Source organism: Geospiza fortis, unplaced genomic scaffold (assembly GCF_000277835.1).
Source record: "Geospiza fortis unplaced genomic scaffold, GeoFor_1.0 scaffold7, whole genome shotgun sequence".
NCBI lineage: Eukaryota > Metazoa > Chordata > Aves > Passeriformes > Thraupidae > Geospiza > Geospiza fortis.
In genome coordinates, this window is record NW_005054344.1 from 809,855 (window position 1) to 826,564 (window position 16,710).

Consider the following 16,710-nt stretch of genomic DNA (forward strand, 5'->3'; position numbering starts at 1 on the left):
TCCTGTTTTTTTTTTTTCTTCCTTTTGGTTTTTTTTTTGTTTTCTTTTTTTTTCTTCTTTTTTTTTTCTTCCTCTTTGATTATTGTTTAAATGGATTTGATCTTTTGCTGATGACAAGTTTTTTTCCTAGCATGCGATGGTTACTAAACTGTGAGCAAAAGGTGCTGCTGGGGCCGGGAGTCACTGGGAATGAAAAATGATTATATTAATAACACAGACTTGCCAGTCCAGCAACAACTGATATACATTTAGTAGCTATATATCTATATATGCAACTGGTTTTGTTGTGGCACGGAAAAGAGATGTGAAATATGATGCTTATTTTTTAAAGATAAGAGAAAAGGCATGTTTCTAACTCTTTTTGCAGAGGATTTTTTTCTGGTGTTGTTTTATTTTTATTTTTGGGTGTTTTTTTAAAGGGCTTTTTTTTTTTCCTTAAAGAGATGGGAATTGCAAATGCATTTTACAGCAGTGTTTACACAGAGTTTGTAATCTTGCAATACTGGTGGAAGCCACAGAGCAAGATGTTAATTTTATTATTTTTGTTACTGTTTCTTTTTCTTTTTCTTTTTTCTTTTTTTTTTAACAGTGCAACCAGCAGGGTTTTTTGGTTTTCCTCTTCTTCAGTTTTTGATGCCTGTTTATAATGTGAAACTTTTCTTGCAGCATGTTGCAGTCATCATTTTTAAATACTTTTTTTCCTCCCTAAAGATAACAAAGCAAAACAGAAAGCCAAAGAGATGATCCTTACTTTTGCACATTTTGCACCTTCACTTTTTATTCTTTTGCCAGCAGTGTTTTATGATGGTTATTGTTATCATGATGATGATGGTGATAGATATATACATATATACAAATAAATACATTTTCAAATGATGGCAGTGGAAGGTTTTCCTGGAGAATGAAGTGCGGTTTGGTTTCCTTGTCAACGGAAGATGAAGTGAACAACTGAACATCTCCCCAGTGCAGGTACTTCATCTCCTTGTAGGCGTTTCCACACTGTGTAAATTACATTGTGAGATTTTTTTTTTTAAAGAAATCTCCTTCCACCCCTTTCTAAACGTGTCTGTGCAATGCACATGAGGACTGGACTAAATATCTCTGCCTTGTGATTGCTTGGACGTGTGCAAGATGTTGCACTAATTGAGCCTAGGTCAGTTAAAGCTGAACAGAGGTATTTTATGTGCTGTGCTGTACAGAGGGGAAGTCAGCTGGGGAAAAAAAAATCCAGACACCCCTCCTCTCCTCGTTGCATTTAAGAAAACCCAAATAAACAAAACAGCCAAAAGTAAAGCCCAAACCAAAACTGGATGGAACCTTGAGATCCTCATAACGAGTACAGATGCTCTCAGGACTTTAGACAAAAACAATAGCTCTGGCCATGTATTGTGGTGACTCGTGTGTTTTTGTGTGTCTGTTTAAATTCATCCATTAGAAAATAGCTGTGAAACAGCAAAGGAGGCTCCCTCGGAGAGCTGGCTCGCTGCCGCATGAGGCATATTTTGTAGCCCTAAGGGCAGAAAACCCTTATATCCAACTTCTGCTCCTCATATTAAAAAGGCGTAAACAAGGCAGCAGGTTGCCTCTTATGAGTCTAATTCATTGGGATGGAGATTAATCAGAGGCTGATATTTGCTTGAAGGTGTTTCGTTTTTGTTTGATGATTAATAATACCACTGGCTGACAGGGAATAGGAAATTGTTACTTTCCATGTTGGTTACTGAGAGTTCAAGATTGGAGGAGAAACTGTTACTTTTACTGGGCACTTAAATGCTTAACAGAGGCTGCCCCTGATGTACAGACAGGATATTGGTTCCGTAAAACACAATTTGGAGAGATTTTTCCAGATGACAGGGTAGGTTGGTTTGGGGTTTGTTTATTTATTTATTTATTTCCCGCCAGAGAGAATATGGTGTAATATTATGCTAAAGTTCAAGTGCTGAATGTTCTGTGATGTTCTCTGTTGTTATTGTGGTGGGATTGCTTACTGTATTTTATATAAAGAACATTTAAGGATCTAAAACTGACTATAAAGATATGACATGTATTCAGATGTGGAAACTAAAGTAAGTTACAGGGTACATATTTCTTTTGTCCCTTTCATATAAGCAAATATAATTCAGAGAATTACAAATGCATTTGGAAATTTGAGGCTTCTAATGTTTATGCTTAAATTCTTGCAATGTAACAGCTTCCTTTAAAGTAGAAAGTGTAAAAATGTATGCATCATGCAATAAGTCATGTTGAAAAACAAATAAATTCATTTATCTTTGCAGAAACATAACTATTATGTATTTACACTGGCTTTTTCCAGCTTTACTGTAATAAAAATATTTTGCACATATTTATGCATGAATTCTGCTCTGACATGTTGAAATACTTCTGGCAGCCTAACAGGGTCAATAATTCATGTGTCTAAAAACCAGTTGAGATATTTCTATGATAGATTATGATGACTTTTCTAAAATAGTTACGATCTGTTGGGTCATTACTCCACATTTTAAGAAGACTCAGCCTGCTTATTTTTTCATGATTTAATTTAAAAGTAACCAATTAAAAACAAGAGAGATTGAAACTTTATTCTCTACCTCTTTATTTCTATCCCTCCTTATATTTAAATGAAGTGTTTTCTTTAAATTAGGTGCAACTCCCAGTCAGCAAAATATTTTGATACTGCTAAAGCACTGAAATAAAGTAACTAGGCTAGCAGTTTCCAGAAAGATCCTTTTGTCCTTTCTTTTAATACTGCAGGTGTGTTGTGTGGGTAATTTTGTGCAGATAGTTGCTGAGTGAAGAGCTAATCCTGCTCACCTGGTCTTATCTTGAAGTCTGAGAAAGTGCATTCCTAAAACTTTCTATTTAGCACCAGATCTCATCCACAAAGCACCTGTTGTCTGAGTAGAATGGTAATTAACATACATACATTTCATTTGCAGCATTCTGAGGTTGTAGGAGTTCATATATATCAAACAGCCTTGGGACCTTAAAATAGGAATATAGGAGCCAATTTTGAAAGAGGATCCTTCTACCTCTGTGCAGTATGTGGGCAGAGCATGATTTGGGTTGGTGGAATTGGTTTATCCCTTGGTGCTTCTATAGTTATGCTGTGACTAATGTTTTAGAAAGCCATAGTTAGTGTCAAAGACAATTGTCCTTTTGTACTTTGAGATGAATAAAAATTTTGCCTACAAATTGCAGCTTTGTATCTACAAGTGATGATATCATTATATTCCTTATATAGCATGGGATATAGTCATACTGCCCTAGCTCCTGAAAGTAATGGGTGTCTAGACTGAAATGACATCTTCTGTTTTTCTTTATATCTGTTTTGGTATTCAGGACAAAATAGGGATTTAAGTTACCTTTATAAAGGGTTGTAAACTGAAATGTTTGGAAAGCAGTTTTTCTTTTCCTCTTCCATACCTAACTGTTATTATCAGTATTTACTTGCAAATGAAAAGAACAGGTGAACAGAAATGAGAAACTGTATAGCATTCAGTGTGCTGACTCATGAATATGTGGTTTTAACTGCTGTAGTGGCCTGAACTGGTAAAAGAAGAGTATCTTTTTCCATTTTTCAACATGGGAGATAGAACTTGAGTGGCCTGTGGAGTTGTGAAGCCTGTCTGCCGTGATACTAGGCTGATCTTATTTTGTTCAGATTCAAAAAACTCTGGTTTAAATTTACCTGGGGTATCACTCTCATTGCACCTCTTGAAGGCGGGGCAGAGCCTCTTTTCATGGTTTCAGAAACATAATTTCTGTCCTAAGTTTATTTTTAGGCAGTTTATTATCTTTTTTTTTTTTTTGTGCCGCTGCTGACCTTAAACAGTAAGGCTCCTTCTCCATGTCTTTGCTCTTCAGGGTATAGTATATTTTTAAAGAGCAATTGCATCTCATTTTCCCTCATGATTTCTGGGCTTAACTGGGAGAGGTTCCCAAAAGTGAGACTGGTGCTGGGAGGGGATGTTGAGACTGGCTCTTCCCAAAATCATGCTGCAGCAGAAACAGGGAAGCTGCATTCAAAAGCTCTTCTGCCCAGACTGATCTGTTTTTATTTCAGCTGAAAATGTGGCAATCTGATTCCTGGCTCTCACGTCAGCCCAAACATTTTCACCTGAAACCACACACGCAGTCATGCCCTCTGGTGAAACGGGGTTTGCAGCATGTGGACCTTCCTTCACTCTGCCTAACCAACCTGAATTTCTTTGGTTGCAGTGCAACAGGAAAGAACTCTTGGGAATTTCTTCTGCAACACTCTGATTTTTAAACTCTCAAGAGTTTTCTACATATTGTCTTAGTAATTTGTGTTCATACCAGGGAAGGGAATGTGAACAGGTTTGAGGCAATACTGTATCACAATCTTTTATCAGGAATAAATGTGAAAGTTGGCTACAGTGTTCTTTAAAATTTTTACCTTATTACAGTCTTTGCAGGTTGCTTACATCTTAGCTCTCTAGTCTTCTAAAGCATTGTTCTATGGCAGTTTGTTTCTCTTTCACAGTGTAATTTTTCCTATTTTCTTCCTTCTCTACATTTTGGGTTTTAAAAGATAAAAAAGCTTAATAGTATTTAAATTGTAGGATTACAAAGACTGATAGGTCTGCCCTCAGATAAACATTTTAACTTTCCTTGGTCTTAGAGGACATGGTGCTCTGTCAAATTCTGAAGTCAAATCCTGTGTGTTTTAAGTACTTACAGAATAGCTGAACAGAAGGCTGAAGGTGAGTATTTCCTGATGAAAAATTATGTAATCTGTGACACTGTCTGCATAGTTATCCAGTTTGTAGCTCCCTTGAACCCAGATCCAGACTGACAGAAGAAAACAAAATGCTGATTTTAAGTGGTATGAGGATTAAAATGCAATATTTTGACCTTTGTGAAGGTACCAATCTTATTTTTATGATCTTTAAACAATTACAGGAGTAAAATGGCTTGAAGATTGTTTTGCACATACCCACATTGGAATAATTTGTACCTTTTTCCCCTTTTGTTTTTCTATTTCAAAATGACACTCTAATCTCTATAATGTACTTAATCTTTCAAAAGCATTTATACTGCAGCTTTGGCAATATTTCTGAGAAAGTTTATTTTTGCACAATGAAGTGTGATTTTTCATCTCAATGAATCATCTGCCAACAATTAAAAAAATCAACTAGACCTTCAAATTACTAAGTAAATTTCAGGTTGCTTAGTGTGAATAAAATAACATGTTTTTATCGTTGCTGTATTCTGGAATAAAAATATAGGTATGTAGATGAATAGACAGAATCCCTGAGAGATTTTTAAAGATCTTTTAATGTCATAGAGAGTTAGCAAAAGTCTTATATTGATTATCCTTCAGGGCTTAACCAATACTTTTATTTAATAACCAAGAGTTTAACTTTCTTGGTTTTGGATTTATACAGACCTATGTTATCTGCTGCCTCTTGATAAAAGCTACAGAGTTAATAAGTTGCCTCTCTGGCACATCACTGGTTCCTTATGTCCTGGCTGGCCTGCCAGGGTGTTTGGGCTCAACCATTATGCAGTTGCATTTCTGTTGCAGGAAGTTGTTTTGTTTTTTGTTTGTTTGGGGTCTTTTTTGTGTTTTTTTTTCCCTCTGATGCAGTTATGATAGCAAGCAAAATAATTTCTGTCTGACTTGATTGGCACAGGTTTGAAGAAGCAGAGGTGGATTTCTTATGAGTGATGACCAGCAGTGGGTATAAATATGGTGGAATATTGATGACACTCTCCAGCCTCTTTATTTTTTTCTTTGCACACTCACAAGTCTTTCTCCCAAAATACCCAAAGGTCTGATTAAACATGGTTTACACCAGTGGTCCTTCCCAGGTAGCCTTCTCCTGATGCCAGTGATTACTGCCTCTGCCAATGTGCAGTTTCTGAGCAACCAAGTCAAGGTGGAGCTCTGGAAAGCACTCAGGCTTTATGTAGTTAATTTTGTGGTCTTCTGAGAACAGCTTGTAGTCCTTTGGACAGGCAATAGCTTATAAAAGGCAGTACAGGCCATTATTATAATTATTTAAAGAACAAGAGACCATAAACAATATAATGATAACTCCTGGACCTCGGTGATTATTGACTAACCTGGTGAAAGTCAGGTCCCTGTCTTCCCACTGTGCTCCATACCAACAGCCTTTTTTTCAGCCTGTTCAGTCACATTGGTTGTCTTCTTCAAGGTCCTGCCTTGAGTCGGTCATGTGCTTTGTGGTGTTTAGGGTCAGCAAAAAGGGGATTTCTGGCACAAATCAAGTATTAATGAGATTCTTAATCTGACTGAAATGAGGCTAAATTTGTTCTGTAGGAAAGCATCACATCAGTAGAGTACATTCAGTAAAAAGGTGTCTCTGTTTCTGCTCAGAGTTTTGCATAGAAGGTGAACAGGACCTATTGTCAAAGAGATATGACACATCTTGTTAAATCAGGGTAACTTTACGATTTGTAGGAAGCACAGCACATGTATATCTTGCATGCAGTATTTTTAGACTGACTGAAGAATTGGAGTTACTGTCTCAAAGAATTGTTTGCGTGGTGTTGACAATGCTACTTTTCCTTTCTGTTTTGTGTTATAATGGAGTGCAAAAGCACTAAAATGTTTACGCTATCCTAGATGTTCTTTTTTAGAATAATACAAATGAAAGTGATAAAGATACCCTGGTGAATTTTTGCACACCAGGCCTGCACTCTAGGCTTAGTTCCTGCTAGCAGCTCTTCTTGTGGGCACAGGGAGTTACAGTAGTAACTCACTGACTTTTCAATGAAACACTGTGCATTTGGTAATTGCAGCAACGTGCTTCTGAGCTTGATCTGTAATGCAAGTCACTGTTTATGAAAGAAAAAATCATTCTATCTAGTTAAAATATTTTATCAAATGATCCTTCACACAATAAATATTAGAAGTAATATAAGATTTAAAAATGTGCTATGCAAACTGTCATGCAGTGTCTATGAACTAGGCCCCCTGAAGGTATAATTAAAACAAAACTTCCTCTTTGGTCTTTGGGTACCTTTAAAAGGGATTAATGCTACTGTTTTCTAAGTAGGACACACATGCACACAGAGACAAATGTCAGCCATGCTACCCATTTCTCATCTTGTATTTGCCAGTGACTTCACAGGATAAAACCCAACACTTGAGGTATTGCACAGTAGGTCAGTTTTCTAACGTGCTCTTTACTGCATAAATTCACATCCACTTTGTTTTCTTTTTCCCAAACTGAAGAAGAAGGATGCAATAAAGTTTTCCTCCTGCCTATACAACTTCCAGTTAAAGGGAAGTTCTTTAAATGATACAGTACAAGATTGGCTCTGGAGAGGTTACCATCTTCTACTTGGGCATTTGTAAGCTGTAGACAATTAATGTACATTATGAATAATGAAAAGAGAAACTGCATTTGTGCCACTTTTGCTTTATGGGGGTAGTTTATCAGGACATTGATGCTATTTTTATTGTTTATTATTTTATGAGAAAAGAATGCTGGTTTACCATTTGTCAGCATGTTCCCTGTTCCAGTAGGTGCTGTAGAAATAGAAAGGTGCAGAATTAGGGCCTGGTGCTATTAAAATCAGTTATACATCTGCTGGTCAAAATTTCATGTCAAAACATTTTTTTTCCCTGTGGATTTTTGATGAAGTGGTTCACACAAAAGGCTCTATTCATCTCACTTAACCTTGCTGTTTAAAAAATAGGTTTTTAGAACTAAGCTAGTCATCATTTTAGCCATCTAAAAGTTAGTCATTGAAGTCTAACACAGTAGCTCAAGGCTTTGTAGTCAACAGAGATAAATATTCTGTTCCTGCAGAGAATTACAGATTACATTCCAACAGAAGCATCTATGGACAGCTGAGATGAACAGCCTTCCTAAAACACCTCTCTCTTTGCACTGATGAGAGAGAACCTAGATGGCCCATTTAAAACAGATTCCTAACTTTTTGATGGATGAAGTTAAAGGAGATGAATCGCATGCTCCCCAACCCTCCATTTCTTTCAAATCCTAAATTTGCAGTGAAATATTTGGTTAAAAAAATATTTTTGGCCACTAGAATCTTCATGGCTTTTAGATATTACTTGAATTTTTTTCAACTTCTCCAGCAATTCTTTTCACAGTCATACAAATGTGTTTCTAAATATTTTGAATTAATTAAAGGCTATGACAAAATTCCTAGGGATGTCTGATAGGACCAAAATTTCACATCTTCTTTTGTATCGCTTCACCCAGCTTTCTGTCTTTTTATAATGTAATCCAACCACAATTGATCCTTCAATGAGTTCTCCTCACAGAGTCTTATTCTAAAACCCGGGGACTTAAGCTATTGGGTGCAATCATGGACATCTTTTGAAAACCTTTGAAAATTATTGAAACAGAATAATGATGTGGGTGGCAATGGAATCAGCTAATTGTACTGCAAATATGAATCATTGTAAGATATATTTAAAAAACAATTGGTACATCAGCGTCAGAAGATCTGAATTTGATGTCTCTGAAGTTGGATCTTGAAACTATAAAGGGTTTTTTAGTTTGTGAGCTGAGGTCATCTAGGCAATGTAGGGGAAATATTTTGCTACTGGTAGCATGCTGCTGGTATCTTCATGTACATACAGTAAAACCTGTACTTTTGAATACCAGATAGATTTTAGTTTTCCCTGTCTCAAGTAAGCTTTTAGAGAAGGCTGGGGTTTTTTAAGACTGTTAGTGTCTGTAAAATCAGCTCTTCTATACAGTTTACCTCAGTGCCTTGCTTCAGGTCTGTCCCAAGTCATTGTGTGCAGCAGGATGCTGAGCAACAGCCAATCTGTAACACTACACAATATCTTGGGATATCATCCTCTTTTTCCACAAATTATGAATTCAGCTATTTCATTCAATATATGTTTGGGCTTTCTGTAAGGTGCTGAAAAAAGTACCTTACAGGAACTGAAATATATGAAAGTAGTGTACATGTTTCTACCATGGGTTTTATCTTCTTGGCCTGGCACTAGCTGGATGCCTGTGCAGACATCATGAAACTGCTCACACAGGCCATGTTTTTCACTGACAGCATTGTATGAAACCAAACTAAAGCTGAATCCAAATTAGAAATGAACCATTTGGTGTTATAGGAGTAAGCACAAAGCTCAGCATAGTGAGAGTTAATTGCCCAAATACCACAGTATTACTACCATGATAAAGTAAGCTGCAGCTGTAAGCTCTAAAAGCTATAATAGAATGGTTTGCACAGACTCAGAAATCTTATGGACTTGTCAGAATTGAGAAGGGAAGTTAAAAAGTTGGAGTTCTCAGCACTTTGAAATAACTGCTTCAAATAAGCGCAGTAATATTCTCTGGGGACTAGAAACTGTTAGTTGCAGCTACCGTGTCACGTTACACACTTCATCACCTCTTGGTCTTTGTTCTTCACATTCTATTTATATTTCAAACCTAGGTTTTTGTACTGTCCCTCAAAAATGCATTGTCTGAGTAGTGTTCACATAAAACAGATTTACAAGGCTAAAACCCTTTGCTGACTTCATGAAGTTTTCATCTCTTTTCCTGCTTTCATTTATGCACCGTAACATTTCCTTTTTCACTCTTGTGCCTCTGCTCAGAGTTAGGAGCACAGCGTTGTCACAGGAATATAAAGGACCACAGATTGTCAGAACACAGGCCCAACTGAATTTCTCAGTGAGTGCAGGGCATATAAACTAAACACAAATTCAATGTCTCTGGTCTCTCTGTGCCTGCTGCTCTGGGTGAGTAGGTAGTCTAGGCACCTAGACTGAGGATCACACATTTGGAGACAGGCTTTTGAAAGGCAAGATTGCAAGAAAAATAATTGCAGTTCAGTTTAAGGAAATAAACTATTTCAGGGATGCCACATTTATTTATTTTTAATTTGTTGTACAAGTTAATGTCATATAGAGTGTGACATTAAAAATGGATTCAGAAATTCATGATACTTGGTCACAAATATTAATGAATGTTGTAAATACTCATCATAATCAGAATAGGACTGGCTACTTTACACTCTCAGATTTTTTTAAGATCAAGGTCAACTAAGCTATAGAGACCTGTGTCACACTGATCTGCATTGACAGAGGAAAGCATATTTACAAATGTTGGGTGTGTTCATTTGAATTTCTGGATCTTTTTTATCTTTTATTTGTAATTTTTTTTTTTTATTTCAGACTTGTTGGACCTTTCCTCCTGCTCTGGACCTTTCACCTGGCATCAGCACAGCTCAGAAGGATGAATGAAAAGGAAGCAATAGGAGAGGGATGGAAGAGGGGAGACAAGTAGAAAGAGGAGGGGCAGAAATAAAAATGGAGAAAAAATTCCCGGTGATTCAGCTAAGGCTCCAGACAATGGGCATGTTTTCAATCCCTACTCTTCCTTAACTTCCCCTCTAGCTCAGGCTTCACTCCCTCTCTATTTGAGTTTTCATCACCACTACAGATATTTCATAAATTTCTTTTTTTTTTCCTTAAAGAATGAAACCACACCAAGTAAAGTGTTTCAAACAAGAAAATATACTCGTCTTCTCACAAAATATAACATGATGCAATTCATGTAAGTGGTTCTTGAAGTAGGACTATTTTCCTCCTAGTAGTCTTACATCTTTGACTATGAAAGAATGAAGTGGTTTAATAGTTCAGTAGCAAGACAAAGCTTAGATTTCTTGTTGCTTTTATACCCAACTTGAACCCTTTAAATCAGTTTGCATGACCGTGTTTCAATTTTATTCATCTGGATTCAAAACCTACTTTCTACTGATCTTTATTTACTTCTTTTTTGCCTCCCCTTCCTTCAAAGCTTTCTTCCAGTGGTCCTTCTTACACCTTATCCTCTTAGAGAGAGTATAAATTAAAAACTATTCCTATTCTTTCATTTAGTTTGAATTTTGAAGTGCATTATTCAGCTTTGTAGTTCGAATACTCCCACCAGAGTGAAGAATGCTATCTGATATTTTCCTGTGCAGAGTGACTGCCAGAAAAGATGCAGGGACCCCATAACTCAGTGTTGGTCTGGCTCCTGGCTTGGTCCCAGTGCTGTGTCTTTCTTCCCAGCTGGAAGGTGGGCCACTGTGAAGGTGGAGGACTAAAAGGACACTTTGGCTAAGCCTTTTTTCAGTCCTTACAGGTACTTGTTTCCTCTCAGGTGTTCCCACCAGGAATCTCTTACATCTCACAAGGTGGCTTTGGGAGTGTTAATAGAAAGGGTAGGTTCAGTAAATGGTCTTCCTAAGAAAGTATTTCCTAAATCTAGAGCTTAAATTGGCCCTGTGGCTCCCCTATACCAACCTGCCTGATACAAAAAAGGCAAAGGTTAGCTACTGAGTCAATGCAAAACAGGACCCAGTTGTAAATTTGAAGACTTTAAATAGATAATACTAAGAATTCACAAGTCCTTTTTAGATACTATGATCAATTAAAGAAATTGAGTAGAGAAGGGTGTTAGATTTCAAAATATTCTAGATGGAGTAGTATTACAGATGCTGGTGGAACAGGTCCAGAGCAGAACAATTGGGTCCAAAAGGCTGAAATAAATTTTATATCCTAAAAAGATATTTAGAAAAAAAATCTAAATACTATAGGTCAAATGCAAACATGATATTTAATACATTAATATATAAAAATTATATAAACCTGCAAGAAAACAATTGCTTCTTTCAGAGATTTTATGTTTAAACATATGTTAAATTTTATTAACATTTAGGAGAGCTTGATTTTAAATTTTCTTAAAAGATGTACTACAAATTGATGCAACTGACTATTGCCTCATTAATTGACAGGAAATGTTAAATTTTGTTGCTATTGATGTCTGCCTGATGTATTGTTTTTATGTGTTTAGAATCTGATTGTTTGTGCTCAATTTCCTTGAGTCACACATTTGAATGGCAAGTTTCTCATGTCAGTGGGGTACTCAGAGGCTCTGAACTTGGTATTTCCAAACTCTGGGCAGTCTCTAGGAAAAGTGGGAGCCCTTTGGAACAACTTGGTGAGATACCCAGGTCCTCCAGAGAACTGTACTGAAAGCTGTGACTGTCCCACAGGACAAACAGGAGCTACTCCATGCACCACAACATGCTTGGCAGAGACCACGTCCATCTCCCTGCTAGAACCAGGGAACTACTTTTAACACTTTTGTTTCCTGGGATTTTTTAAAGTGAGAGAGTTTGTAGAAGACTTTCCTGGGCCTTCAGAAAGTTATAGTGTGAGGTGCAGCTTATTTGTTTAAAGGCAGGTAGCACTGGTGCAGGCAATCTGCGTACCTCTTGTTGGAGATTCAGGCCATGTTTTTCAGCCTTAAGTGTTATTTAAGTTCAGTTAAGTGAAGTCTGCCTTAACTTTAGCTAACTTCACTGACAGTACAAGAGAAGTTATGCAATTTGAAACCTGTCCTCAACTGCTGTTGAAATGTGATGCAATGTATCTCATGCTTCAGAATTTAGAGTTATTTGCAAAATAGAGAACCGTGTCTTTGCTCGTTTGAGTAGATATTCTGAAAACACTGGTGCTGGTGAGCTCAGTAAGACTGCCTACACAAGCAACATGAAGGAGCTGTGCAAACAGATCTGAAGCAAATGTTTTGCAAAACACAGGTGAACTGATGATGTCTTTCTCACTGACTCAAATCTTTTGCCTAATCTCAGTCCTCCCATTCTATCATCTCTGCCACAAATATTAGATATTTTAACTTTGTACTTTACTTTGCAACACTTATGTGTGCAACAAAATAATTTCATATTGCAATTGCCATTTCACTTCAAAAAGTAACTACTGTATAATCCATAATCATCAATTTCTTTTATGACCAGCTCTTTACTGTTATGTTTTACAGCCTTTCAGTGCATCAGTAAAGTACTTTATAGAAGGGCAGTAATAGATTCTAGGAACTTCCTAATGAAAATTTCAAAAGCCTTGATCCTTTCCTGAAAGGGTAGTGCTACTTACATATAAACTTTAAACTTTATGAACTCTCTATTTCAAATTAAATACTTTGTGATCTCTGGAAAGTTATATCTAATATATTTATTGGTATCGGTTGCTTTGTGTAACATGTATGTTTTGAAATAAATTGCTTTACTCCTCTGACATTAGACTTCACCACTGAAATGCAAAGAAAGTTTTCCAAATTATGATACTTACCTCTCAACTGCTGCTCACACAGAGAAACAAGGAGTTCTGTCAACTTTGTAAAAACTGAGAAAATAGTGAAAATTTTGAAAGTCAAGAGAAATTTGGGGATCTCTAGTAAATACAGAGTTAAAAGCCTGAGTTCAGCACTTTTGTGAAAGTTTTATTGTGTTTGGAATGTAGATAACTGTGCATGATGGCTTAGACAGTCATCTGTGCATCTACAGCATTTAGTGCATATGTTGGCAATCTCTCTTTGGCCTGGAAAGCAGAATTGCAGTGAAAACAAGGCTGAATGAAGGTTGCCATCATCATCTAGAAGATATTTCACATACAAAAGATGCTCTAAGTAAATATACTAAGAACAAGGCATACCAGGTACTATTTGAACATATAATGTGTAGCTTTCTATGCATGGCTTGTAGCAGCTTAGACAAACTGGGAGTCAGGTATTGCTCTCACTGGCAGTTGTGCAGCACTGAATATTTGTCCGCTTGGGTTGTGACATGAGAGGGTTTTTTATCTGAGGACATAATTTCTTAAAGATGAGATGTTGTGCACAATATTTTCTCATGAAAGCACCTTTCTTTTTTTCCCATGCATTTTGAGTAGTACAGCGCATACCATGATGTGTAGAAGGTGCTCCTATGTAGCTATATCCATGGATACTTCTTTTAATTAAGCCTGTAACAACTTTGTTATTGAATTCATTGGAAGCAAGATCAACCTTCTGTTTTCAATACAGTAGGATTTGTTTCTTAAATGTGGAACAGGATATTAGTGCAATAGAGTAGACACTCTGGTACCTGTTGCATCAGGGGTTTTGATGACACTAGAAAAATTGGCTTTAATATAAAAAGTTCTATGCTGTTTTTCCTGTGAAATTAGTTTCTATATAGTTTTTCTAGTACACTAAAATTGAAAAAGAGCTGATATAATGGTTCAAATAGCTCATTCTGTTTCTGCTGGTAGTAAAGAATAAGTTATTTTCAGAAGAAGCTAGTTGGTATTAGAATATGTATAATACTAGAATAATAATGCAATAATAAATTAGAATGAAATTTTTATAGTTAATTTTATAGTTTATTTTATAGTTTATTAATATTAATAAGTTGATGCAGGGATTGATGCTTTGTGCAATTAGACAGATATCAGGACAGATCACATTGTCATACCAATCTATTCATGATCATATCAACTAACAGCAACTTTATATTCTGTAGAAAAACAAACCTTAATATATACTGTAGAAAATATGCTTAAAACAGGAATACATTTTTTATAATGAAAACAAAAAATTGCAGTATACTTGCAAGAAGGTGAAGTAGGAATACGTTATTAAATCAATATTGCAGCTCATATAAAACTCCTGAAACAATTTCAACTGATAGTACCTTATAAGTTCCTAAATTCTGGCATTTCCTAACTTTGTATTCCTTGAATTTGCCAACTTACTTAACTTTTTCCTGTATAGTGTTTTTTGAATGTGTATGTGTACAGTCTATCTTTACTCTATTGAGGGAGATTACATGTCTAGACAAATATATTTGAAGTTTCATTATGAAATATGCAATGATAGTAGCATAAAAATACAACTATTTATGAAAATTGCTTTTAGAGAATTGCCTTGTAACTTCCTATTGAAGCTATAAATTTGAACGACATTTTCTATTTGCACCAATGCATGAGGAAGTATCAGAATAAGATTTTAAATTAGAAGCATGCTTTAATGAACAAAACACACCACTCAAGCTTGGTCGTTTCTGTGTTCCAGCAGAAGCTCTGGAAAGAAGTCCTCTGGTTTTTGTGACATTCAGCTTCCTATATATGTTCACGTATTTCATTGAGAACAGTAACTTTTGTATAGGCACTTACTGTATTAGGCAAATTTCATCCAAGATTTTTAAGACCTTACAAATGCTTATCATTTAAGTAATGATAGGAAGGGAAAACTTTATTGATTTATGTAGCCAAAGTGCAGAGGATTCCAGCAATGGAAGTGAAATTAACAGCTTATTAAACCATACAGGATGAGCTCCAACCTCAAATCCACATGATTTATATGCAGATTTCAACTCACCAGTAGTGTTCAAGATTCTGCACATAGAGTATGTATGCATTAATAACGATCATTTTTTTTTCAAAACAATACACACAATTTAAATATTTAAATGCTTTTCAATGTGAAATCTTCTAAAGTATTTGCATGCATTACCCCATGAAGTCATTCAGTCAGATCCTATCATCAGCAGTATATTGAAAATATAATCAGTGAAAAGATCCTTATGCATTTTAAAATATTCTTTCTATTAACATTTTTTGTCTCATTCTTATAAAATGGTATATAAGACTTCTGTTATACTTGAGGCATGATATCATCATTCTTGTATTCTTTTTGTAAGGTCCCAGGAAGTTCTTTATCTTGGAAGGTTTTTTTAATGTATCTATCTTCTTCAAAAGTTTTTAACAAACCTCAATCTAAAAAGAAGGAGAAACAAAAAGGGGAAAAAAGGGCCTTTATTAATAGAATAATAAAAGCATGTTTCAGAGCAGGTGAAGTAGAAAGAGACATCAAAGCCAAGTTAACAAATAGTGAACTCATCATAGTAAAGTCTTCACGAAACTCCATTTCATAGGTAAAAATTTAAAAATATATGCAGCTAATTTTGATTTTTAAATTAGCTGACTTTCATGAAGTAGTTATGTTCCAAGAGAAATCTATGAGATTAAAGAAGAGGTTAAAGAGAATCTATGAGAAGCTGTTGAATTCATTCCTTCATATACTACATTTATATATATATATATATATACATAAGTAAAAATGAAATCCTACATATTACATGACCTTATCTTTTACTATATATGGTGTCAGATAAGATACAAGTTTCTGCTTAAGACAGATAAAGTTTTTAGGTTTTCTTTTAAACAAACCTTACATATTAGACTACAAATGAATCATTAAAAATGAAGGTAGTTGTTTTCACAAGCCAGAATAAAGAAATATTTTTTTTCAGTGAAACCAAATGTTAGTTGGCATAAATTAATGGAAAAATATTGCTTGAGCTAGTGTGGCTTAAGTACATAATTTCATTTGCATATTTAGTCTCAACCTGGCTGATACAAAGCTTGCAAGTTCTGTGGTGTGGTAGGGGGTGATATGGCTTATGGCTTTGGTTAAGATCCCCCTTGGTTGTGCAGGTAAGTACCCATCAACCTCCAAAATGTACATCTTTTCAAGGTCTCTATTTATAAGTTTATATTTAATACTATTCCATAATTAAGTCAGATCCTACAATTCACTTGTTTGTCTCAGAATAATAGATATTTTGTGGACAAAAAATTACTGTGGAGTTGAGATGCAAGTGTTTCATTTTGGTGGAAAATACCCTTCTTACTTTATTCTGCAATATTGTACTGAAAAATGCTGTAGTACCAGATAAGATAAAGTGTAATTTCTTGAAAATCAGTATTGATGTTTTCTGTAGCCAGAGTCCCAACCAATTACTAAAGTCAAACTTAACTAGCTAGTAATATGTTTTGAGAGTCTCAATTCAACTGGCTGCTATAGAAGGACCTCCACAATTGCCATTTTT

At 35.6% G+C, this 16,710-nt stretch overlaps 1 protein-coding gene across 1 annotated transcript in view; it reads left to right on the forward strand.

The window, feature by feature from the left end:
* Nucleotides 1–829: 829 nt before the first annotated feature.
* Nucleotides 830–16,710, forward strand: part of RALYL (RALY RNA binding protein like) — a 369,877-nt gene continuing 353,996 nt past the window's right edge. The window contains exon 1 of the mRNA XM_031058511.1: nt 830–969. The gene's annotated coding sequence lies outside the window, so the exon portion shown is untranslated. The remainder of the gene's footprint in view (nt 970–16,710) is intronic.